Here is a 25,265-nt window from a genome sequence, read left to right as displayed (position 1 = left end):
AACAATTTTCACAAAAAGATGTTTCATTCGGTTGTAATTCAGAGTTATATTGAAAAATTGTTTCATAATTAACCACATTTTCAATCTCATCACTAATATCTTCCACCACCCCCTCAACAAACTGTGGTGTTGGGTCAACTTGAACACTAGAATATTCAAAATTAGGTAAAAGACTTATCGCATTGATATGCACGTTGTTCCCCTTCTTTAAACTCGAGCTGTTTTTTTTTTCAAGTTCGCCACATCGGTTGCAAGTTGACCCATTTGAGTGGTCAATGATTGGATGGCTTTGTCACGGACTTCACCCTTTTGCATGCGCACTTCATCAAGTTGATTTCTCCTTTGCATGTCTTGTTGCATCATCTTTAACATGTCCATAACTTCATTCCCATTTGACGAACATTGACCCATTGACCCACTTTGACCACCACCCCCTTGACCTTGAAACCCTTGACTATTCCCACCATGAAAATTACCTTGGTTATTATATTGTTGGCGAGGAACATAATTGCCTTGATTTCCTTGAAAATTCGGGTTAGATTGAGTGGCCGGATTTCCATATCAAAAATTCGGATGATTTCTTAACCCGGGGTGGTAGGTGTTGGAGTTCATGTTGTAATTCCTATCACCTCCACCTTGAAGTGCATTCACCTCATCTACCGGTGCTTGACCTATCGTACATACTTCCATTGCATGACCCAATTCGTTACAATTTGTACAAACATTGATGACTTGATTAGTGGTTTGTACATTTCCTTCTTCCATGGCTTGCACTTGCGGTCTACCAATCGCCGATCTTGCTCTTCGTCCGGTTTGGGCCTTTCTCTTTGAGGTCACCGCCATTTGTTCCAAATACGCCCAATCATCTTGTTCATAATTGGTACCAAATGTACCATTAGTGATCGACCGCAAATCTCGCTCATCCTCCATACTCAACCCTTCATGAAACCCGCTTAACAATTCCCAAAGCGCAATACCATGATGAGGACAATTCTTTATCATCATATTGAACCTCTCGAATGCTTCATGAAACATTTCCCCCGTTTGTTGTTGGAAGGTTCTCAAACTTCTTCTCGCATCGTTTGTCTTTTGGGCCGTATAAAATTCTTCCAAAAATCTTTGTTGCATTCCGGCCCAAGTATAAATAGACGCGGAAGGCAAAGTGTAAAACCATCTCTTTGCCTTGTCTTCCAATGAAAACTGAAACAATACCAATTTCACTTCATCCGATGTAAAACCTTGACCCCCAATTGTGTTTCAGATTGAGTCATATGCCTCCAAATGAAAGTAAGGTTCCTCCGTTGCTAGACCTTTATACTTCGGAAGACTTTGAAGGGAATTTGTTCTTACTTCAAATGTCCTCCCTTGATTATTGAGAGGGATAACCACCGGAGACGGATTATTGGTAATTATGGGTCGAAAATGGGCTTCAATTCCCCTTACCATCTCTCTTGCATGCCTTCTTGGTACCCCCATTGGTACTCTTGGTTGACCCATTTGCCTATAAACAGGCCTTGGCTGCACATATTGTTGTTGAAACTGTGGTTGGGGCATTTGTGGTTGGAATTGTTGATCTTGAGGTTGCCCTTGCGGTTGTTGAATGACCGGTGGCGGTTGAACTTGATTAACGACAACCGGTGGTTGTTGTTGAACTTGTTGTTGAACCAGTGGTTGAGCTTGTTGTTGAACAACCGCCGGTGGTTGTTGTCGATTAACCTCTTGCAACGGTTCCGGTTGATGCCATTGACCATAACCAAAAGTTCCCGGATTTACCCTTTTGCTTCCATCACCTCCCACGTAGTAACCTTCCACTTCATACCCCTCAAATTCACTATCAAACCCATAACCGTCACCTTGTGATCTTGAATGTTGCATAAAAGGTTGGGGTTGATATTGGTAACTTGATTATGCTTGTTGAAAGGTTGGTTGTTGATGTTGTTGGGATGATGACGATCCAAAAGTAGGAAAAAGGTTGGTAATAGGTGGCAATATGGATGATGTTGCATAGGTGTATTGAACAGTGATTGGTTCGGTTGTGGTTGGTGGTTGATCACTTGATGTTGTAGTAGTGATCGGTGGAGGTGGATTTGGTGGAGGTGTAGTTGGGTTTGTTTGACCTGAAGGGGGAAATGGTGAATCCATGTTGTTTGATGCGGTTGGAGAACCAAGAAGCTTATTCTCCCTAAGTAAGACTCGGTTTCTTCGGAGTGTTCTGTCAATCTCGGGATCAATTACTAGCGGTGATGACCTGTTAGAGCCTCTAGTATGCATACACCTGTAGGTACCTGCACACTAACACAGCCAGCATAAACCCGAAAATAACACAAAAACTACTAAAGCTAACACACGTTGCACACTACTCCCCGGCAACGGCGCCAACTTTTGACGTGAGGTCGAAGACTCACTAAAAATAAACCGAATACAACTAATTAGATAGCAATAAGCGGGTATCGAACATAGGGAGTTTGTGGAAAGTGCGTTATTAAGTAGCTTTATAATTAAACTATATTAATCTAAGTGCAGAAATAAATTCAAAGATTTGGTTGTTTGGTTTTTAAACAAAAAGAACTAAAGCACATAAACAAGTTTTAATCAATATGAGAAAATATGTCTTCTCTCGGTTGCAGGTTTCCATGATTGTTACAGTTGATGTTTAACTGAGATGAACAATAGACAAAGTTCGTGTTTATGTAAACGATTGCGATAATTGAGGATCAAGTACTTGGATTATACAACGCAAGGTGCTCACTCAAAAACCAATTAGTTTATCCAACCCTAAATCCCTCCCGATTAATCTCGATTACTTATAAAACCAAGAACTGACGGTTTAGAACACAAAATCAATAAACTAACAATCTATCAACCAATACACAAACACCATAATAACGAAATCAAAAAGATCAAATATTATCTCAGAAATTGTGTAAACAATCAACCAAACAAACATAATAAACCTTACAATCCGAGGGAAAACACGAAGGAGTTTAGCCGAGCATGATTCGGTTCGTTATCCCTTCGATTATAGTTTGAATACGAATCAAAATAGAGTTTCTAATGATTACCACACTCAAAATTAAGCTATGGCACCTCCAAATCTCCCTTAGGTCGTCCTTAGATGAAAGATAATGATTGGGATGTCAAAAGCCAACCCTAAAACGAGTTTATAAGGTTGTTACAAGTTTCAGCGTCAGTCCCACCGTAAGCTACGGTGGCTTCTAAAAAGTTTACGGTGGCTTAAAACTGCCACACGGTGTCATTTTCATCAGGTCCCACCGTAGCTTACGGTGGCTACCGTAAGCTACGGTGGCTTTTAACAAAGCCACCTTGTTTTCGTCATAACTTTCTCGTTTCAACTCCGTTTTCGCCCACGTTCTCGTAATTACATCCTCTGTCTTCTCCTACCTGCAATTATATGAGTAACCATAGTCAACTAATTCCACAAAATAAACCAATTCAAAACATGATTATAACGACTTTAAATCACTTAAGGGTTGTCCCATTGACCACCCGTCACAGCTCGATCCCAGCCAGGGGCTCTGCCCCTTGGACCCTGCTAGGGGCTGCTGCCCCTAGACCCCGCTGCCAGGGGCGCTGCCCCCGGACCCCCGTCCGTTGGGGGTTATAATTAGAATAGAAACGTGATATGGCTAGTGATAGATAATTGATACGAGTAATTGTTATACAGTTAGCCGTGCCCAACTGAAGAAAGGAATAACTATTAACGGTGAACGTAACCGACTTCAGGTGAGTTTCTAGCCCCATTCCTTGTTATGTTTTCGGGGCTGTGTGCATACTCGATGTGATTAGTTAATACACTTATCCTAAGTGATAAGTGTATGCCATATATGTTTTATGTGAAATGTATGAATGGTTTCTTGTCGATACATGAACGATCTTCGGAATTGCATGTATTGCCAGGAAATGGTTGATGTTATATGTATGTTGTAAGATGAAGAATGAATGATGTATGTATGAAACTTATGATTATGTATATAGAAAAGTATGTTAAAAAGGTATGGAAGAAAGGGTACCGGACCCTAATAATATCCGAGGATGAAGGGTACCGGACCCTAATAATATCTGAGGATGGAGGGCACCGGACCCTAATAATATCCGAGGATGGAGGGTACCGGACCCTAATAATATCCGAGGTATGTAGGGCGAATGCTCTTTATAACGTAAGGTTAAATATGTATGTGTATGAAAGATTGATGGACAGGTTAAGTATGTAATGCGTACCTACGGGCACGTGTATGTGTATGTAAAGTAAGTTATGTGATTAACTAGAACTCACTCAGCGTAGCTGACTTTTAGTATGCATGCAGGCAAATAGGTTGAGGCAGCTAGCATGATTGAAGACACATGGCATGGAATCGAAGAGATTGGCATCTCGAAGAAATGTTGTGATGTTTTAAATACTATGTTTTGTCTTAAGTGACTATGAATGTTTTATAAGACAAGATTTGAATGTTATGTAACATATTATGGTTGAAGTTTTAATGTTCCGCGAATGTTTTAATTAACTCTGATTTAGAACTGTGTTTATGAGTAAATCCAACACCAAAGTAGGGCTATCGGTAACGGGGCCTTATAGTTTATCAAGTTTAAATTTGTTTAAATATTAATATATTATTATTAACTTATTATTTATTTATTTATAAATATATCTTTATTGTTTTGACATTTTTAGCCCAAACTATAAAATTTTATCTCATTTTGTTTCCACCTTAAACCCTAAGGACTAAACTGAAATTTTGTTATAACCCATATACCTTAAACGGGTTATCAAGACCCAAACCCAAATTATTATCCGTTTGTCAAATCCGATTACCAATTTGTTAAGTCTTGGACCACAATTTTCGCGTTATATTGATAATTGATCTTGTAAATATTTAGTTTATGATATTCTCGTCCTAACCGACGTTACTAGTATTCCAATTATATCAATTTGATTCGTTATCTTAATAACCAAACCGATTATAAACCCAATTTCAATTCTTTATAAAAGAGATATTTTGATACAATTAAATATGCACATCCAATCCTCTAGCCGTCACCTACAATTCCCCCAACTTTAATTTGATTATAGCAGTCTCTTTATGCGCGGTTCATCACCTCACCACCCGCCGGTCCTGTTCTAGCTCGTTAATCCACTTCTGATCGTTGTTAGAGGTAATTACATATATAGTTTTGATCTTCGTGCATCACTCATCGATAACCCTATAATTAATTTATCAATCAACAACTAATTAAGCTGATTAACGATTCTAGGGTTTATAGCGTTCTTGGTTCAAGACTGGTTCTGTTTAAAGAGAATTCGTTTCAGTTTATAATCAACTAACACCCTAGCTCACATGGCTAGGGTGTGGCGTTGTTGGTTCAGACCACTGGGGTGTCGCAGGTTCGAACCCCCCAGCCTTCGTTTTTTTTATGTTTGTTTGTTTTTTATATTTAACCATTTTAAACTAGTTTATTAATCAAGTAAATTATATTATAAATGTTAACAACTCATAAATAATTAATTTATATTGTTAAGTCGACACAATTATTAGTCTTTTTCCGAATCTCGGTTAAGAACCGTATATACGTGCGTGTGTGTATATATGTATATACATGCATATATGTATATATGTAGTTTACTAAAATTTATAAAGGTTTTAATATTTAAAATAGGTTGAATCTAAAATATATATATATATATTTACAAATATTTTATATAAAGATTATAATTTATATAGATATTATTATTTGTTCTCTAATATTTACAATATCCATTTAAAAAAAATCTTTATAAATAATATATATATATATATATATATAAATACATTTAACATATTTTTAGATTGAAATCTTTTTATATAAGTTGTCCAAAGCTCTATAAATAATACTTAAGTATTTTTACGTAATTTTGTATAATTAAAATAATATTACTTATGATAAATCGTTGTAGATAAAAGCAATAAAATTTATAATAAATCTAAGTCATAATTAACTTTCACAAGAACGCAGCCGATCATCGAATCCCAAACCCCCATCTAGTTTTAGCTTTGTTATACAATCCACATTTATTTTCTTAATTACTGTAATTAGGATTCTCGTCGGTAAATCCCGAAGAGCCTGACTTATCGCTTTCTTACCTATTCGTTTATCTCTTGCTTATTGCTAAGGTGAGTACCACATTCCCCTATTTTACCGCTTTCAATGTTTTGGGGACATATGCGTAAATAATATTTCTTATACATACTTATACTCAAAAACTGCAACTTTGTCTTATGTGTTAAAAACTTATTCCTTACTTGTTTATGTGCTTATTTGCTTTGTATGCTTTCGCATTCGGAGAGATCCAACATATTCTCAGTCTAGTATGATCATACGCCAGTCGTTAGCCTTTGTACTTCTCGACATTTCAGTTATACTTCCTCATTTGGTTAATTTGTTATTCTCATATGACTTGTTGCAACTACATATTTTTGTTATATACTATATGTACATTTAAACTGGTGTGTTGCTCACTCAACCTTGTGTTGACAAACTATTATTTTCAACGCATATGCAGGTTATCGCGTGACGTGATTATCAAGATTGTTTGAAGCAACTTAGGATGCATGTTAGAGAAAAGATACAAGAACTTAATTTTAGATGTTAAATGTAATTGTTTATTTATAAATTTGATGTATATGAATAATTGTTTGAAATTATTAAATATATATTAAAACTTTTAATGTTGCATGATAGTAACTTTAAAAAGCTGTGAGCAATCAGTCCGTCTCGACATTTCCGCCGTAGGTTGGGGTGTGACACGGTTACACCAGGTTTAAATGAATAGTGACCCGTTAGCAATGAAATTTAAATGGGAACCTATATTTTGTCACATAACTCATTTTTTGACGCATCAAGATACATCCTTTTTAGTTGTGCCAAATCGTCATACCACCTTAATATTTAAGCCATTCCTTTTTGCTCTATATTGTGTTTGCAAACTCTCATTTTCCAAGCTACATTATTTCTTTGTTCTTTATCTTTCTTATAGAGGCAAAAAAAATTTCGCCTTTGGCCCAAAAATAAAAAGACTCATGTATAGTTGCACTAAATCTAAGCTTGTGTACACAAAATTTTGATAGAAATAAAACACATAAACAAAGGAGATCGTAAGAAGAATTCATTGTGAACTAATTTTTGTATTACTTAACCGTTTGAAATTGAGGGTCAAATTAAATAAAAAGTCCATGAACTAAACACGCTACGCATAATGAGCCAGCTGGTTTTGGTCAACCTTGTTTGAGTGAGTAGTTTGAGAGACGTTTCATCCGCCTCTTGAACCTCAGCCATATAAAGTGTCCCTACATAACCAAACATAATTCAAGCGGACAAACAAACGCAAAATAAACCATTCGAGCTTTAAAATGTCTAAGAAAAAAAATCTGAGTTCCTACCTCTTCAATGAGATTATATGAACTCTCATAGTGCCTATGGCAGTATGGTGTATGCATCATTAGCCCTATCACATATGACCGATCATAAATACAATATACAACAAAAAAACTGAAAACTGTAAATAAATAACAAAAATCCTGCTTATTAATAAATAATGATAGGAAAAAAAATTAGAAAAAAATTGCTATTCGGTTTAAGATTATTAGGTTATATTCGGATTATTAGGATTTAATCTGAATCTGATCCGAATTGAATTTGGATAGTCAGGGCAGAAGTTAAATGCTTAGGCAGCACATAAGTTAAACCAAACCAAAATGATGTTTTGCGTTAAAATGATCAGTTTTGACCCGAACCCATTTTGTTCAGAATCTATATTGGCTGAACAGCCCTGAACCAAACTGTTTTTCCTTTTTGAAACGACCTTCTTTGATCAAAACTCATGTTACTAAGAACCACAATTGACCCGAACCAAATTGATGTTTTTTAGAACGACCCGTTTTGACCCGAGAACATTCTGCCCAGAACTTATATTGACCTAGACCCGTAATTACCCAAACTCATTAAGGTCATAATCGATAGAAAGCCATCTGTAAGTTTCAGACTGTAAGAGAAAAATTGAAAATTTCAATAGGAGCATCACTGAACTACAAAAGAATTGGCCACATTCTACATGAATTAGGTAACTTGTAAAGAAAAAAAAAACATATTTATAACTAAACAGATATATAACGTACTAAACAGATTTCTAACTAACTGATAAGCATATACACAAATTACTCGGCTTGGAGGTCGTATGATTCATCATCACCATCAACAACTTCGACCCGGAATTTAATCCTGGTATTGTCTGTTAAAAGTTAAAATAACATTTTAATCAAAGTATTGTTTTGAGACATGAATGTAATGGCATTATTTGACAAATACAATTATTCATTACCAGTTTACCACGAGATTACTCTGCATCTTTCATCGTCATGGAGATGATCTTGAAACCCTATGAAAACACAAGTTAATTTCAATAGAATCACCAAAGTTACAATACCAAAATTAAATAATTAGAAGCAGTGAGATTACAAATTCAATCCGATCAAAACAACTAAATTGGGGAACGATTAAAACAACAAATGTACCAAATCACTCACCTGAAGTCTGAACCCTAGACGTGGTCGGGCTACATGTCGGCAACAGATAAACTATCAAAAGCTTTAACATTTATGGATTTCAGTCAATCATACCCTAACACAATCCAATTTAAAACTATAAAATCATAAACATAATAAAAAAAAAGTTAAAGAAAAGCCTGGGGGAAATCGAGATACTGTGATGGTCAGCTCATGAATGGGATACCTAAGGCGGAGGATGGTAACGAACGAAGGCTAATTGAATGCGGTGATTATGAATACGTTATGCAGGGGAGAGATTGAATGGGTGAATGAATTTTGAGAGAGCACATGGTGGTAACGGATGAAGAGTGAATAGGAAGTTTTGTAAAGAGAAAATTTTTTGGATAAGTTTTACATTGTGTTTATTTTTTCTTTTGAATTATTTTAATACAAAGAAACTCTATAGATAGATTTAATTTATTTTTAAATTATTTAATTGTTAATAAAATCATAGAAGCGGTTATTATATATAGAAATAATAGAGTAGATCCATTAAAAAAATTGCCAAGTGTACACAAACTCAATTGTTTTAATAGTGTAGTTAGATGTAATTCATATGAGGTGTGAAAATAAAATTTACTAATTTTGTTATATATATGTAACAAAATTAGTAAATTTTATTTTAAATCGTTATTATAAGTCAATGTTTACAATAATAAGTCAATTGGTCAAAAATTGATTTGTAACTCAATTGTTATTGTTAAACAATAATAAGCCAATGGATTTGTATTATAATTGTTAAAACTTAATGACCGTAATTAAGTCAAAGGGTCAATGGGTCAACATCCGTAATTATAGTAAAACTTAATGATTGTTAATTAATTCAAATTTACATTCAAATTTACACCATAATTTATAAAATAATTAATTCAAATTTACAAATTAATTACATTCAAAGAATATACAATAATTAATTCAAATTTACAAATTTCGTAATTAAACCATTTCCTTAATCAAATGGGTCATCCTTTCCTAAATTTAATATAAATGGTACAAACCTTTACAACTTTATGAATTTGATAAATTTAAATAAATATAATATTTTAACAAAATTTTAATATTTTAAATCGGTAATCTCTCTATATTATATATATATATATATATATATATATATATATATATTATCCGTAATCTCTATATTAAAAATACGTAATCTCGTCTATCGATGAAATATCAAATAATATCTATATTATATATTATCTAAAAAATTAACAAAGGTGATGAATGAAATCAACCAAAAATAATAAAATATTCAAAATGAAATTTTGAATATTTCGTATATAAAAACTATAGCTACGATTTTAAAATATTACATTAATTAGAATATTCAAAATGAAAACTTAAAGATTAAAGGAAAGAGGAAAGATAATACTTTAATAGCATTGATGATTATTTTAATATATTATTGATTTATTTTATTAACTTAAAAATTAGAGAAGCCATTGATATACATGGAAAGTATGAGAATCAACCAATAGGAATGGGGGATATGAACTTAAAGCTTATTGCTTTAATTGTATTGTTAGATGGCTAGCAAGAAGCAAAACAGGTAAGTACATAACTGAAGAAACACTAATCGACCCTGGGCAGATTACGGATAATCTGGGGGTTAAGTAGATGTTTCCCACGAGGGGTTAGGTCCGGCAAAGATGGTTCTTCTGATGACCTGCAAAACAGACACCGTGAGCTCGTCACTGAGAAGGGGGGGTACCTCCTTGTGACCACCCTCCGGCGTGAGAATCAGACTAGATTGCTCTTGAATATAAGTGTATATTAAGAGATTGCTAGAGAAGATAAGATAATGAGATGATAAGATAATGTGTCCATACCATTCCAAGGTATTGGAGTATTTATAGCCGAAGGTAGGTTTCCAAGAAGGTACAGCCGGCTGAATAGTATTCCTGTTCTGCCAACTGTGGGCTACGCACATGCCATGCTGGTGGTTGGTGGGTAGGCAGCGGCTGATAGTGACCAGGCCGGCTGTGTACTATTCCTTTTCCACCAACTGCAGGCTATGCACGTGCTACGACAGGTTGGTGAGTAGGCAGCGGCTGATAGTGACATTAAGTAATAGAGCATGCTGCTCGTTGTACTGTTGTCAGTGAGCTGTCGCAGCTTTGGTCAGATCTTTTGTCCTTACCTCGTCAGGTACAGTACAAAAGATCCGCCAGTATCGTACGGACTGGCTCATTTGGGCGGGAGTTTTCCCGGCTTTGGGCGGGAGTATTCCCGGCTTGCTCACTCCTTCTTCAGGTGACATTACTGAATTATTTAAGAGTTAAGTGCCTTGTGCGTGTAGCCTTGCTGCGCGGGTAGCCTTCCCTGATGGCTAGTATCCGTTGCTGCGGGAACAGGTGGAGTACGTCGACCATTGGGAGGCTTTTCCTACGGGAACAGCTTGCGTACTGCGCGTAAGGACGTCACGTCTCTGAGCATGGTGGGTCCTGCGGATCCAGTTGGTTTCTGCGCAGACGTCTCTCTTCAAGGTGAATTGCGAGTTTAGCCTTTGCGCAGACGTCCCTGTTGAAGGTGAGTCTTGCGGGTTCAACTGCGCAGACGTCCCTCTTTGAGGTGAGTCTTGCGGGTCCAACTGGGCTCTGCTGGGACCTACCTCTTCAAGTCCCCCCAATTCAATGTTCTTCTCATGAATTGTTAATAAGTGAGGTGAACTTTTGGACTTAGGCAAAGGGTTTTGAAAAGGGTTTAGTTTTAAAGTTTTCCATGGGGATTCTTCACGCGGAAGTCCTAATGTCACGTGCAGAAATTCCCGACTTTTCTGCTTGATCTTTGGGTATGATGCGGGTAGGTCTGTAACCTCCTCGCAAGTCAGGAGCGTTGAGTTCCACTTGTGTAGATTCTCCCTGAGGTTTTGGTAGTTTTGAACATAGTGATCAATTATGTTAAACAACCAATTCCATCTTGGAGCTTCAAACAATCTAGTTCTCGACGTTCCCGCTATGCGGGGATGTTATTCCCGTTTCCGCAATCATGGCCCAGAAGATCCTTCTTGGTTTCAATTCCCTGCGGAGTGCTAGGTATGTGAAGGGTTTCGCCTTGACACTGTACCCGCACTCGTCTTATAGTTACTTTACTTCCAATGTATTCCTGGCTTCAATTCCCTGCGGGTGCTAAGTATGTGAAGGGTTTTGCCTTGACACTGTACCCGCACCCGTCTTATAGTTACTTGGTTGCCGAGGTATTCTTGGCTTCAATTCCCTGCAGGTGCTAAGTATGTGAAGGGTTTTGCCTTAACACTGTACTCGCACCTGTCTTATAGTTACTTGGTTGCCAAGGTAAGGGGTATAGTCCCGCTTACTTTTAAATCTTTTTTGAATCTTTTTGAAATTTGAAGAGTTGGTGAAAGGATAAGAACAGTCCAAACTGTTGAAACGTCGTCCGACGGTTTCTTCTGACAGTTTCAGGACGTGCATGAAGTTATGGCGACGTGACAGTATATGGTCATTCCAGACGCTTTTTCAGGCGCGTGGGCGCAAGTTTTCGGGCGCGTGGCCGCGAAGTTTACGGCACTCGTCCTGTCAACAGTTGTTGCCAGCTTGCATATTCCACGTGTCATAGTTTCATTGCACCTGCGTTTTCCTCTCTCTTCCGCATTAAATTCATCGCATTCATTGCGATGAGTATATAAAGGGAGGAGAGGATGCATCTCAACTCATAGTTTCACCTCTCTTCTTCTTCTAAACGATTTCCGGCGAATACTCTAACTTTTCTGTCGAGCATTCTCCGGAAATCGTTCTTCTTTACATCCTCCACAACATGTCTTCTCATGATCTTGAAGTTACTGCTGAAGAGTCGGACGTGTATTCCGAGAACCCGACGTCCACTTCTGATAGGGACGATAAGAGTACTGCTGGCGAGTGCCAGTGTGCTCTTCCCGTCGACCAGTATCAGTACATCGTCAGGAAGTTCATGCTCGAGCCTTTCGAGCCTGAGTTTCCTGAGCCATACCAGACGGTGTACGATGCCCCCAAGGGCAAAATAGGGGTGTATGCTGCATTCTTCATCTATGGGAATCTCAGGTTCCCATTGACGAAGTTTGTATACCGTGTTCTGGAGAGACACGGTGTACATCTGACGGAGGTGCACCCGATGGCGATCGCTAAGGTTCGCCATTTTGAATGGGTGTGCCTCATTCTGGGCGTGGAGCCCCATGTCGACCGCCTGATGACCTTCTATTCCTGGAGGCGCATCCAGGGGTGGTATACCTTGGTCACTCGGATCAAGGGTTTGAAGATCTGCGCTACCGAGCGCAGTCTTCGGTCTTGGAAGCGGGAGTTCTTCTATATCTCCGCTCGCGTCGTCCCCATAGCAATGACGTTCAAGAACGGGAGAGCTCTCCCGAACCTTCACGCCTCCAACTACCAGGAGGCGGAATGGTTCTCCAAGATTTCCCGGGTCCAGTCTCCGGTTTACCGCTTTGCGGAGTCCGGGATGGTGATGCTCGGTATGAGCCGGGTGTGGAAGGATGCTGGGGCGGAGGCGCCACAGGTTCCCATCGTCCTTGAATACGGTTTGAACTCTATCCCTTACGGTATGCTTCATCTTCTTTGCTGATTTAAAGTTTTCTTCTAACTGTTTTTCTTTTGTTTTCAGAGGGAAACGACCTACAATCGCTCCTGCATCCGCGGGAAGCTGGTGGTCCCGCTCGGATGGGTACCCGTGCTCTTGATGAGAACGAGTTGCCCATCTTGGAGCAAACGGCGGATCGGTTTATGGAGGTCTACCCGCCGGGCCATGAGATTTTGAGTGCCACGCGGCCAGGTAAGGAACTCTTTAACCCCCGCCCTCTCCATGCTCAAACCTCTGCTGGAATTCCTCTAATCTTGTCATCTTCTGATGAGGAATCCTCAGATGGTCCTTTCTTCGCGAGGAGGAAGAAGGCTGCTGGCGGGAAGGGCAAGGCGAAGGTTGCCTCCGCCGATCAGGTTAACCGGTCTGACTTGGAGACCAAGAGCGAGGAGGCGGAGGGGAACCCTGGTGGTGGTAAGACCACTGTTCCAGAGGTTGAGACAGCTGTCACCTCTGAGCAGCCCAGGATGACGACGGTGAGCGGCGTGAAGAGGCCGGCTCCATCGGGTTCGTCCTCGCCTATCAGAACCTTCAAGCTGAAGAGAACTCGTAAGTATAATTTTCATTTACTTTAACTGCATATCCTTCCGCCATTATATTTAACTATTTTGTCTTCATGCAGGCGTGGATGCAACTGCATTCCAAAGTGATGCGGGAAGGAGCAGTTCTGGACCCATGACGGTAGGTTTGGTCAACCTACCCGAGGCGACGACCCAGGCGGCTGCGCCTGTTTGCAGTATTGGTTCAGTTGCTCATCCTGTTGAGGCAATTGTTCCAACTGTAACGTCATCTCCGCCCGCTTTCAGTGCCATATTCACGGTGTCCTTCACTGAGCCAGCGGTGAGTTTTTCTGCGGGTTCTTCCGCAGCGGCGGCCACGGTTGTGAGTTCACCTCCGATGGTCTCTACCTCAGCGGCTTCGACCGTGCCTCCGGCACCGGCGACTACCTCGCCCCCGGCCGGTTCAGCAGGTATGTTTAGGGTTGGGGCGTCTAGCCAATCTCTGCCTCCTTCCCATCTGCCTGACCTCTTGGATGGATATCCGTTAGGTTCGGGTGATGGGTTTGGCAGCTACCGGCCTACTGTCGACCCTACAGGTGCGTAGGGTTATTTTGGCCTTTTTATATATATTTTTGTTTTCTATCATCTTTTCCTAACTGCTTTTTGTTTTTTGCAGTGTCGGATTCCAATGAAGTGTATGTTCCACGTTGGAACATCCGCCGAGGAACAACCCTTCGGACGGCTGTGGACTGCGTCGAGTGGGCGCGACACGCCGCCCCAAGTGAGGCGCTGGGGGAAGCTATGTCAAGCTACCAGGAGGGTAGGCTGACAAACGAGCTTCGAATTCTCCTTGCCCGGATGCAGCCGCGCGTCGAGCTGCTTTGTCGTGAAAACGACAAGTTAAAGGCGGCTCGTATCCAAGAAGTGGCTCAGGCGCGGGCTATCCGGGAGGAGAACAGGAGACTCTCCGCCGTTGCTGCGGAGAAGGAGAAGGCCTTCAAGGCCCTTGAGGTTGAAGTTCAGGCCCGTCTCGAGGCCCGTTCCAAGGCTACCCAAGCTGTTAACGAACAGCTTCGGTTGGCTAAGGAAACTGCGCGGAACGCAACCGAGAGGGCCACCAAGGCTGAAGCTGTTGCGGAGCCTCTGCGCGCCGAGAATGAGGAGCTCAAAGCCAAACTAGAGAGGCTCCAGCAGGCTCATGACGCCTTGGCCATGGAAGACGCCAAAAAGCTTCAAGAGATCTTGGACCAGAGGGGTATGCTTGACCATACTGAGCGTAAGCTAAAGGGCGTTGAAGAGGCTGATGCTAAGGAAGTGTTGCTTGCCAACCTTAACAAAAGTGAAGCCGAACGCGCCCGTAACCAAGCTCAAGCTGCCCTCAAGGAGGCTCTGGTTACCATGGAATGGCTTCTTCGAGAAGCGTTGTCGCAGGTAAGCTTAGCTTCATAACGTCTTTACGCTTTTCTTTGTACTTAGAAAAGGTTTTGATACTTGGTTTTTTTGTTTTGTAGGTTGTGCATCGGGTCTTCACGGACACATCTTACGACGATGCCATGAGCGCAGCCCTCAACGCTTCTCATGAGGATGGAGAAAAGGCTGGCTTCTTGCTTGGTCTAGGGTTTGTTGAGAAGGGCATCCCGCCTTCCAACTTCCCTCTATATGATGTAGATACTGAAGCTGCGTATGACCAAGCAGTGAACCAGTATGCTGCCTTCCCGCACCCGGTGGTGGAGAAGGTGAACGAAGTTGCTGCTGCTGCTGATGGGCTAACCATTCTCAAGACCTTCCTTGAATCGCCACAGCCAACTGATGGTGCGGGTACAAGTGGGTTTGGAGGGAGTGGTCCTGAAGCTTGAACCTTTAGATCCCTTCCCACTGTTAGGATAGGTTTGTTTTTGTATAGATTTACACTCTTGTAGGCGGATAGATACCCGGCCATTCTTGTAATACTTGAATTTTTATGGAATGTATAAATCTTTGTGCGGGTAGGACCGCCACTTTCACTGGATGACTTGCTTTATAGATGTTATGACTTGCTCATGCATATTATAGCTTAATTTGGCACTTGTTTTGCCGCATAAACCATATATGATTCGCTCGTGCATACTTTAACTTAGCAAATTTTCAAGTGTTTTGAACAAGTTAACCGTTCGACGCGCGGTTGTCAATAGGTTAGTGTTCAGTTTCCTCTATCATGATTGTGCGGGTAGGACCGTCACTTTCATTTAGTAGGATGACCGATCTTCACCTATAACTGACCTGCGTGAAGGTTTGCCGTTTTTTGTGTTTATGCAGGTTTTGCCGTCGTCCACACGCAACGACTTTTCACACTTATTTATGCGGTGAATACCGGCATATCAGTGTTTTGAATAAATTAACCGTTCGACGCGCGGTTGTCAGTAGGTTAGCTCGGTTTCCTCTATCATGATTTGTGCGGGTAGGACCGGCACTTTCATTTAGTGGGATGACCCAACTTTACCAATAACTGACATGAGTGAAGGTTGGCCGTTTTTTGTGTTTATGCGGGTTTTGCCGCCTTCCACACGCAACGACTTACTTCCCCACTTATGTATGCGGTGAAGACCGGCATATCAGTGTTTTGAAAAAATTAACCGTTCGACGCGCGGTTGTCAATAGGTTAGTTCGGTTTCCTATATCATGATTTGTGCGGGTAGGACCGGCACTTTCATTTAGTGGGATGACCCAACTTTACTTATAACTGACCTGCGTGAAGGTTGGCCGTTTTTTGTGTTTATGCGGGTTTTGCCGCCTTCCACACGCAACGACTTACTTCCCCACTTATGTATGCGGTGAAGACCGGCATATCAGTGTGGAAAGTTCATAAGTATAAATGTAAGATTATCAGCGTCAATGTGATAAGGAGAATCATTTCCATTAGAAGTGGCTCTGGGCCTTTTCTTTTACAAGTCTGGAATTGATCTACATGCAGACTGTGTAATTGAGCTCCCGTCCATGTTGTTTGGATGGGAGTGCCATCGAGCCGATATGCACTTGGTTCGGAATCTCGTTGTTTACGCAGTATGTAGTCTCCAACATTGTAGCTGCAGTTTCGTCCGTCTTTTCCCCAACTGGGGTTCTACACGCATTAGCCTGCTCAGCGTTCATTACGCCACGAGGTGCGTGAGCGTCTCATCTCTGACAAATGCTTCGACGATGTCCTTCAAGTCTACGCATTCGTCGGTGGTGTGGCCTCTTGTCCTGTGGAAGTCACAGAATTTGCTCTGATCAGCGTTGTGACGCTCTCGGATTATTGGAGCCTTTGGCCATGGGAGCCTCTCGGTGTCAAATATTTCGGTGACGCTTTTGGTGAGTGGCGTCCATCTGGAGTTCCGGTTCGACGACCGCATGTTATCCTTTCCGCCTAACCGAGGGTGCGAGCCGGATGAGGTGTCAAAGTTTACCCTTGACTGCCAAATACCTAACTTCCTCTTTTTGTTTAGTCGGGCGGTAAGGACATTGTTTTCTCTTGTTTTCTGGGTGTAGAGATTTGTGCTCTAGGGAAGATCTCTACCCAGTTGCTTTTCCGTTTCCGCGAAGCGTTTAGCTGCTGTCATGATGGCATCCCATGTGGATGGCATGCCATCTTTACCCGTTAAGGTTCGGATGAGCTCTGGGTCTTTCGCGCCCTAGATGAAAGCAGCGCAAACAAGATCTTCGCTAATACTGCCCAGACTTAGCTTCTTTGAATTGAAGCGCGTGATGAAGTCAAGTAAAGACTCATCTTCCTCTCGGATGCAGTTGAGGATTGTCCATTGCTCTTCAGTGTACTTTCTTTGTTGACTGAAGTGTTGGCTGAACTTCTGTTGGAAGTCTGCCCAATCGTAGATGTGGTGGACCGGTAGACGGTCGAACCACGCTCTGGCTGCTCCAACCAGCGTCATCTGGAACATATAACACCACGTGGGTTCCGTCCAGTTGCTGACGGTTGCCCCCACTATGAATCTGTTCAAATGATCGTCTGGGTCGGATATACCATCATAAGTGCCGATGTTGGACATCTGTTTGGCACTTCTTGGGGCGATTGCTTCTGCAATGTCCCTTGCAAACTTGGAGGTTCCCGCATTTGCAGCGGTTGGTCTGAAGGTTTTAGAGAAGTCACGTGGGTTTCCACCCGCGTTTTTTGGTTTGAAGGTTTCTCCAAAATTCCTTCTTGGTTGGAAGTCCGTTTCCTTACGCTTCCCTTTCGCCCTATGGCAAGAGTTTACGTCGGTGTCGGATTCTTCCGAATCATCGTCCAAGTACTCGCAGTCATTGCTCATGTTGAGCTGTTGTCGAGTGCTTCTGAATTCGTCAGCCTGTTGGAGTGAACGTAAGCGTTCGTCCAACTCAGCTTGGAATTCTTTCTGACGTGCTTCCGCCCACGCTTTAACTTGATCAAGTGTTTGTTGGGGGAACCTCGGCTGTCGTCTTTCCGCCTAGGTATCAATGAATCCCAGGGGATGATTGTTTACTGCACTTGCCCCGGCTCGAGTGACCAGGGTAGTGTTCGTAAAATTTACTGAACTTGCCCCGGCTTGGGTAACCAGGGTAGTGTTCGTAAAATGTGTGTATTCGCCGGTGTTCCCCCCAGTAGCTGGGGTTGTGGTTACCGGGGTTTCTTGGTTACTCCCTGGCCTTGGGACCGGAGTAACGTTAACCATCTTTCCAGAAGTTTTGAAAAAAAAACTGAAAAAGATTCAAGTTCTAGCTTTTATGCACGGATGGCGCCAATGAAGAAACACTAATCGACCCTGGGCAGATTACGGATAATCTGGGGGTTAAGTAGATGTTTCCCACGAGGGGTTAGCTCCGGCAAAGATGGTTCTTCTGATGACCTGCAAAACAGACACCGTGAGCTCGTCACTGAGAAGGGGGGGTACCTCCTTGTGACCACCCTCCGGCGTGAGAATCAGACTAGATTGCTCTTGAATATAAGTGTATATTAAGAGATTGCTAGAGAAGATAAGATAATGAGATGATAAGATAATGTGTCCATACCATTCCAAGGTGTTGGAGTATTTATAGCCGAAGGTAGGTTTCCAAGAAGGTACAGCCGGCTGAATAGTATTCCTGTTCTGCCAACTGTGGGCTACGCACATGCCATGCTGGTGGTTGGTGGGTAGGCAGCGGCTGATAGTGACCAGGCCGGCTGTGTACTATTCCTTTTCCACCAACTGCAGGCTATGCACGTGCTACGACAGGTTGGTGAGTAGGCAGCGGCTGATAGTGACATTAAGTAATAGAGCATGCTGCTCGTTGTACTGTTGTCAGTGAGCTGTCGCAGCTTTGGTCAGATCTTTTGTCCATACCTCGTCAGGTACAGTACAAAAGATCCTCCAGTATCGTACGGACTGGCTCATTTGGGCGGGAGTTTTCCCGGCTTTGGGCGGGAGTATTCCCGGCTTGCTCACTCCTTCTTCAGGTGACATTACTGAATTATTTAAGAGTTAAGTGCCTTGTGCGTGTAGCCTTGCTGCGCGGGTAGCCTTCCCTGATGGCTAGTATCCGTTGCTGCGGGAACAGGCAGAGTACGTCGACCATTGGGAGGCTTTTCCTGCGGGAACAGCTTGTGTACTGCGCGTAAGGACGTCACGTCTCTGAGCATGGTGGATCCTGCGGATCCAGTTGGTTTCTGCGCAGACGTCTCTCTTCAAGGTGAGTTGCAAGTTTAGCCTTTGCGCAGACGTCCCTGTTGAAGGTGAGTCTTGCGGGTTCAACTGCGCAGACGTCCCTCTTTGAGGTGAGTCTTGCGGGTCCAACTGGGCTCTGCTGGGACCTACCTCTTCAATAACGAAAAGAAAAGAATTTTAGAAAAGAAAATTTACATGAAAAGCAAAGAATTTTTCATTCACTTTTTTCAAGTCTACTCGAAAACCAATAAAAAAAGAAGTACATAACGTTAGCAAACAACCACAAGTTTTAAGTTATGTTTTAAATGCACAAAAAAAGTTAACAAATACCGATAATTATACATCATCCAATATGTTGATTCAAACACGATTCCATAAACTCTAGTTAGATCAAAGATAATTCTTATTTTTTAAAACATCTCTATGTTCGTTATAATTTATATCGGAACGATCTTGGGAAAAAAAAACAAGATTGATATTAAAACTTTATTATTATTTAAAATATAATAAACATAATGCTTAAATTAAATAATAAAATAAAAAGTTCTAAATGGAAGGATGATGTGGATCATAAGAATTGGTTGCAATATTTAAAAACATGTCCGCTATTTCCTTCAACCACTTCCTCCTCTCAAGTCTCATGCTAATAATGGTAAGGGCATAAGAAAATATAATGTCACTTTATTATAATCAGTTTATTTTTTATGATAAAAAAAGGGTTTATTAAGTAAGACTATATGTAGTCATAAAGCACCACTCTTGAATGTTATGCGTCACATGGCGTCCAGTCAGAGTTATGGATTTTAACAAAAACAGGGTGTAGTCATAAAGCTCCACCCTTGAAGTTATGCGCCATGTGGCGTCCAATCACTTTTGCACCTTTTTGTTTTTTAAATAATAATTCATTACATCTTTAATATAAAATAAATTAAAATAACATAAACCCTCAAAACGCGCGTTATGTAGGAAACGCCTTGTTCAAAAAGCCAAACATAATGCCTAAGAGGGTGGTGTTCCCAGGCTTTATGACACCATAAAGCCACCACTACGGATGGTCTAAAAAGAAAAAAAAAAGAAAGAAAGAAAAATAATAATCCGAGTTAGGCCTTGACAGTTCACAATGCAAGCATATAAGCCCAATAACTTCAACTTCAAGCCCGAATCCAAATCTTTCAGCCTCAAGCCCAAATCCAAGACGTCAGCTTTAAGCCCATAACTCTTCGGTGACCAGCCCAAAACAAATATAAACAAAATAAGAAAAGCTATTAAACAACAACTAACATATTTGGATATAAAATTGATTATTACAGGATCGTTGCCCCCCTTCAGCTATTATGTATATACACAGTAAAATAAAAGAGAAGTTTGAAAATACGTGTAGTTCTAGCTTTTAATTATTTTAAGTTTTATGTAACCATCTTTATAGTCTAATAGTCATATTGGCTATCAAGTTGTGGGTAACGTTATTATGAATAACAAAAGTTGTTGAGAAGTTACCATCTTTTTTTAGCTGTTTGCGTTTACTTCTAGTAGTTTATCCATTACCTTATTAAGTTGGTCCAACTGATTTGTTTTTTTAATCTAAATAAAATTACTTCTCTTTTAACGTTCTTTTTTTTTCCTTAAAGTGATATAACTATGGTAATTTCTTCACGTCTCCACCAATACTAAACATAATTATTTTAAATCAAGAATCACATCATATTCATCAACTTATAATCATGAAGAGTAGATGCCGAGAATTGAGATATTTGTTGTATTCAATTGTAATCACGGTCACAAAGGATTATATATTAACGCATGTACATAACATAATACGATCGATCTGATACATCCCATGTAAAAGGGTACGACGTTTATGAATAACCATGACTCACATCCTAATTAATCTAGCCTAAATACTAATTACTTAATAATAAAAATAATAAACGTTAGTTTGTACATATTAAACCTTTCCCCGTAAACTAGACTTCGTGGATCTTTCAAAGAAGCAAAGAAGGTTAAACTGAAGTGCTGATTGATTGGGTTTTGATAGCATCGGTCAATGTCAAAGCCTCAAAGGTAAGGTTGTCCAAAATTATGACCGATGCTTATCAAGGGGTACTTTTAAGTGTTTGAGCATACTTGTGAAGATACTTGTATACTATAAATAGGAGTTTCAATGTAATACTCTTTATTTGTAGAGAAGATATTAGGGGCTTTGATGTAACACACATTTGAACATCGATCGTGTTCATACTCATTATTAATTACAATTCACACAAAGCTTGAGATTCTGTCTCTTTATTTGTGTTCGAACAGATTCGTTTGTGGTTATTCAGGACTTACAGTAGTTTTTAAAACTGCTTTTTTATTCTTTTAATTTTTTTTCTTTTCGTAATTTTTTTTCTTTTTTAATTCTTATCTCCACTTTTATATTCTGAATTATTCTAAAGATATTAATTAGTTAATCAATTTATTTTTTTTATAAAATGTAAAATTTTCATTATAGATTCTTATTTTAGTATATTATTTTTGTTTACTAATTTTTTCTATATATTTTTCTTGTTTAAAAAAAACAAGTTAAATTATACTTGATTTAGGGGTGTAAAAACGTTGAGTCGAGCCATGCAAGGGTTGGTGAAGCTTCATCACGGGCCGTTAAATAAATATTATATTTTAATTAATGCTTCACTTGAGTCCAAAAATTTAATTTTATTCTAACATAGTTTTTAAAAGATACAATGTCGAGAATAAAGACACAATGACGAAAATGAATAAAAGACACAATAGATCCAAAATATAACACAATGTCGAACCAAATATAACACAATGTTGAGTAATATAACATAATATAAAGAAGAAAAAAGACACAATGTTAAAGAATAAAGACACAATCAATGACGAAAAAAAATCACAAAACACAGTGATAAACAAAAAGACACAATGTTCTTTTTCACTCACTATTGTGTCTTTTTTTAGAACGAGAAAGACGGTAGAAACATTTTTGTGTTTTTATATTTTCGTTTTTTTATTAAATTTTGAGTTATGATTTTTTTATTAATTTTTTTGAGGTGTTTTTTAAAATCATTCTCATCAATCTCATTTTTATTCCACATTTATAAAATAATTTGACCCTCGTATATAAACTAACATTAAATAACTAATTTGGTTAATATGTTGAATGGTTAAAAATAAGAAAACATGTGATTACAGCAAGTTAACCTGTGATTTATAATCACATATTAGGGTAAATTGATTTAACTAATGATTTAGTTTTAGGATAAAAGTGATTAAAATAATTAAAGGAACGAATAAAAAAGAAATGCAAAAGAAAAAAAATCAAAACGATATAATATGTATTAAATGAATTTGGATCGAATACAAATAAAATTTGCGTGTTAATTGTGAGAATCAAGTAGATTAATTATATATACAATTAGAGTAATTATGTAATTAAATCATAAAATAATTAAATAAATGATTAACACGCTAATTTCATTTATACATTAATTTCCCTCTACTTATAGACTTTCAATGTGATTTTTGAAGATTAAATATTTAACATTAAAAGACGTTTTCGGTAATTTGCTCAAATTTTTTATTAATCATATATACCAATCACACATATATTACATACGTCAAAATACAACAATATCATTCAATCTTTCAATGAAAATGGTTTACAAAGGCACTCTTATAGTCTTGTTACATATATATAAAACCTTCTCACCCGTTTTTGGTTTGTTTATAAGCGGTTGCCTCCTCAAACGATGAGCAGCACTTGCACCCTCCTTCGTGATGGTGGTGGTGGTGATAATGTCCCCATCCACAGCAACCATACCTACAACCTCCATATCTTCCTCCACCATCACTACCATCATTGTCGTCATCGTCGTCTCCTCCATGTCCACCATGGTGGTATCCTCCATGTCCATGATCGTCACGGCTGTCAACCTCACCTGCATTTTAGTGTCCATTGCAAATCAGAAGTTTATAGTTCTGTTAAACTAAGACTATGTATTGTGGATGATGGTTGGTTAATTAAAGTGACGTCATATCACTGCTACTGAATGCCGCGTAGAAGGAAGGTCATTCACTAACTAAACCATCAAAACTGTGTAATGGTTAAAACAAGTCGTTAAGTATTATTTAATCCTTTTTTTATGAAAGTAAGAGTGAGATAGTTTGATTGGTTGAAAAAATTAGATGTGTCCTAACCGCATTTTCCGTAGGCATCATAACTAGACTAGCGCCCAAAGAGGCATATATTCACCTTTTGGCGCCTATCTCTTTGTTTTATGAACGTAAAAGTTTTAGTGGTTAAAATGGATGCGGTGACAGAGAGTGTAATAGTTTTAGTGGTTAAAATAGATGCAGTGACAAAGGAGTGTAATAGTTTTAGTGGCTAAAATGGATGAGGTGACAGAGAGTGATGCCACATCACTTCTCCACAACATTTGGCCTAACTAAAGCTAAAAACCTAACTAATGAAGCTACTTACCATCATGTTTGGACGTTAAGTCTTCAGCCATGTTTGGACGTTAAGTCTTCAGCCGCATCGAGTTGTGAGGTAATGAGCAAAAGAACAATAGCAAAAGCTAGGGCCACAAGAAGGAATGCCTTTGAAGCCATTATGAAGGAAGAAAAAAGATGAGAAACTTAATGTGTTTCACGTCTGTATTTATACAATGATTTCATGCATATAGTCCATGTAGTGGTTGGCTGGTGACCATCCGATCCAACATATGTTTCATTGACAGTTTCCAACACATTCGTATCCCGTACTCAACAACAAAATTTTCTTCTTATGTTTGGGAGTATCCTGCCAATATTTAATGCAACTTGAATTGTATTATATTGTTGGCTGATAATGATATTATTATTAAAATTCTTAGACCAAGTGTTTGGCCGCTTGGTGGACGCAACTCCTTGTCACCTCACGTTCTCAAAACCTACGTTTCATTATCAAACCATTACGCTAGTAGAAGATTGGGACACCAAGTGTTTGGCCGCTTTTGGATGCTAGTCTCATAACATCTTAAATCGTGACTTTTTGGTCGGCCAACGTTTGTTGTCTTGTTGAAGTCCGGCGATGAGGCGATCAGAATTTATTGGTCGCTTCTTTGTTATTGTTTTTTTTTATTTAGGTATTATATATATATATTAATTGGGTTGGGCTTATTGACCAATTATATGAATAATTTTCAGCTTTTTATAGACTAATATTTTATTGGTTCATTTATAATGCTTGTCAGTATTTTTTATAGTTTTTTTAAAACTTTTTATAAAAAATCATTACCCAAAAGTTTTAACTAATTTTTTCATATTCAATGGATTTGAATATATATATATATTGGTTTTTATCCCCCGTATTACGGTGAGTGTTTTATATTGTTTGTTCTAAAAATTTATTTATTTTTTGAATTTATATTTTTTTTATTGTATGAAAGTTAATAATATACTTATGGTTTGATGATAAATTATTTCACAAATAAATGAGATGTTATAACTCGGTTTAAAAGCTATATGGTTTTGATGAGACCCAAGGCCCGTTTATTGTTTTTACTATAAAATTGGTTTTTTTAATTATAAATGATATTTATGAAAGTTAATAATATACTTATGGTTTGATGAGATCCAAGACCCGTTTATTTTTTTTTACTATAAAATTGGTTTTTTATTTTAAATAATATATATATCTTTTTTAAAATAAATAAGATATTAATTTTTAGTATATCCTATTTTATAGAATTTTTACATCAATAATTTGGTGAGAATAATTTTTTATTTAATGAGATTTTATAACCCGTTTAAGGAATATCTGGGTTCGGTAAGACCATACCCATAAATTCGGGTCAAATGCATGAGAAGCCTCCATTTAAAAGTGAAGCAAATATGGTGACTCCAAAAAAAGGTGGAGCGACCGCATAGCGACACGTAAGATTTTTATGTCTTCGTTTATATATATT

At 39.0% G+C, this 25,265-nt stretch overlaps 1 long non-coding RNA gene across 1 annotated transcript; it reads right to left on the bottom strand.

The window, feature by feature from the left end:
* Positions 1–8,197: 8,197 nt before the first annotated feature.
* Positions 8,198–8,851, bottom strand: LOC143536105 (uncharacterized). The gene is made up of 3 exons (XR_013135828.1): positions 8,577–8,851; positions 8,372–8,428; positions 8,198–8,281 (listed from the first exon to the last, which is right to left on the bottom strand). It is a non-coding gene; the product is annotated as an uncharacterized LOC143536105 (long non-coding RNA).
* Between the last annotated feature and the right edge of the window lie 16,414 nt (positions 8,852–25,265).

The sequence above is a fragment of the Bidens hawaiensis genome, unplaced genomic scaffold (assembly GCF_021521415.1).
Source record: "Bidens hawaiensis isolate Kalapana, Puna unplaced genomic scaffold, B.hawaiensis_p1.1 tig00010738_1, whole genome shotgun sequence".
Lineage (NCBI taxonomy): Eukaryota > Viridiplantae > Streptophyta > Magnoliopsida > Asterales > Asteraceae > Bidens > Bidens hawaiensis.
This window is presented reverse-complemented; position numbering and strand designations above follow the sequence as displayed.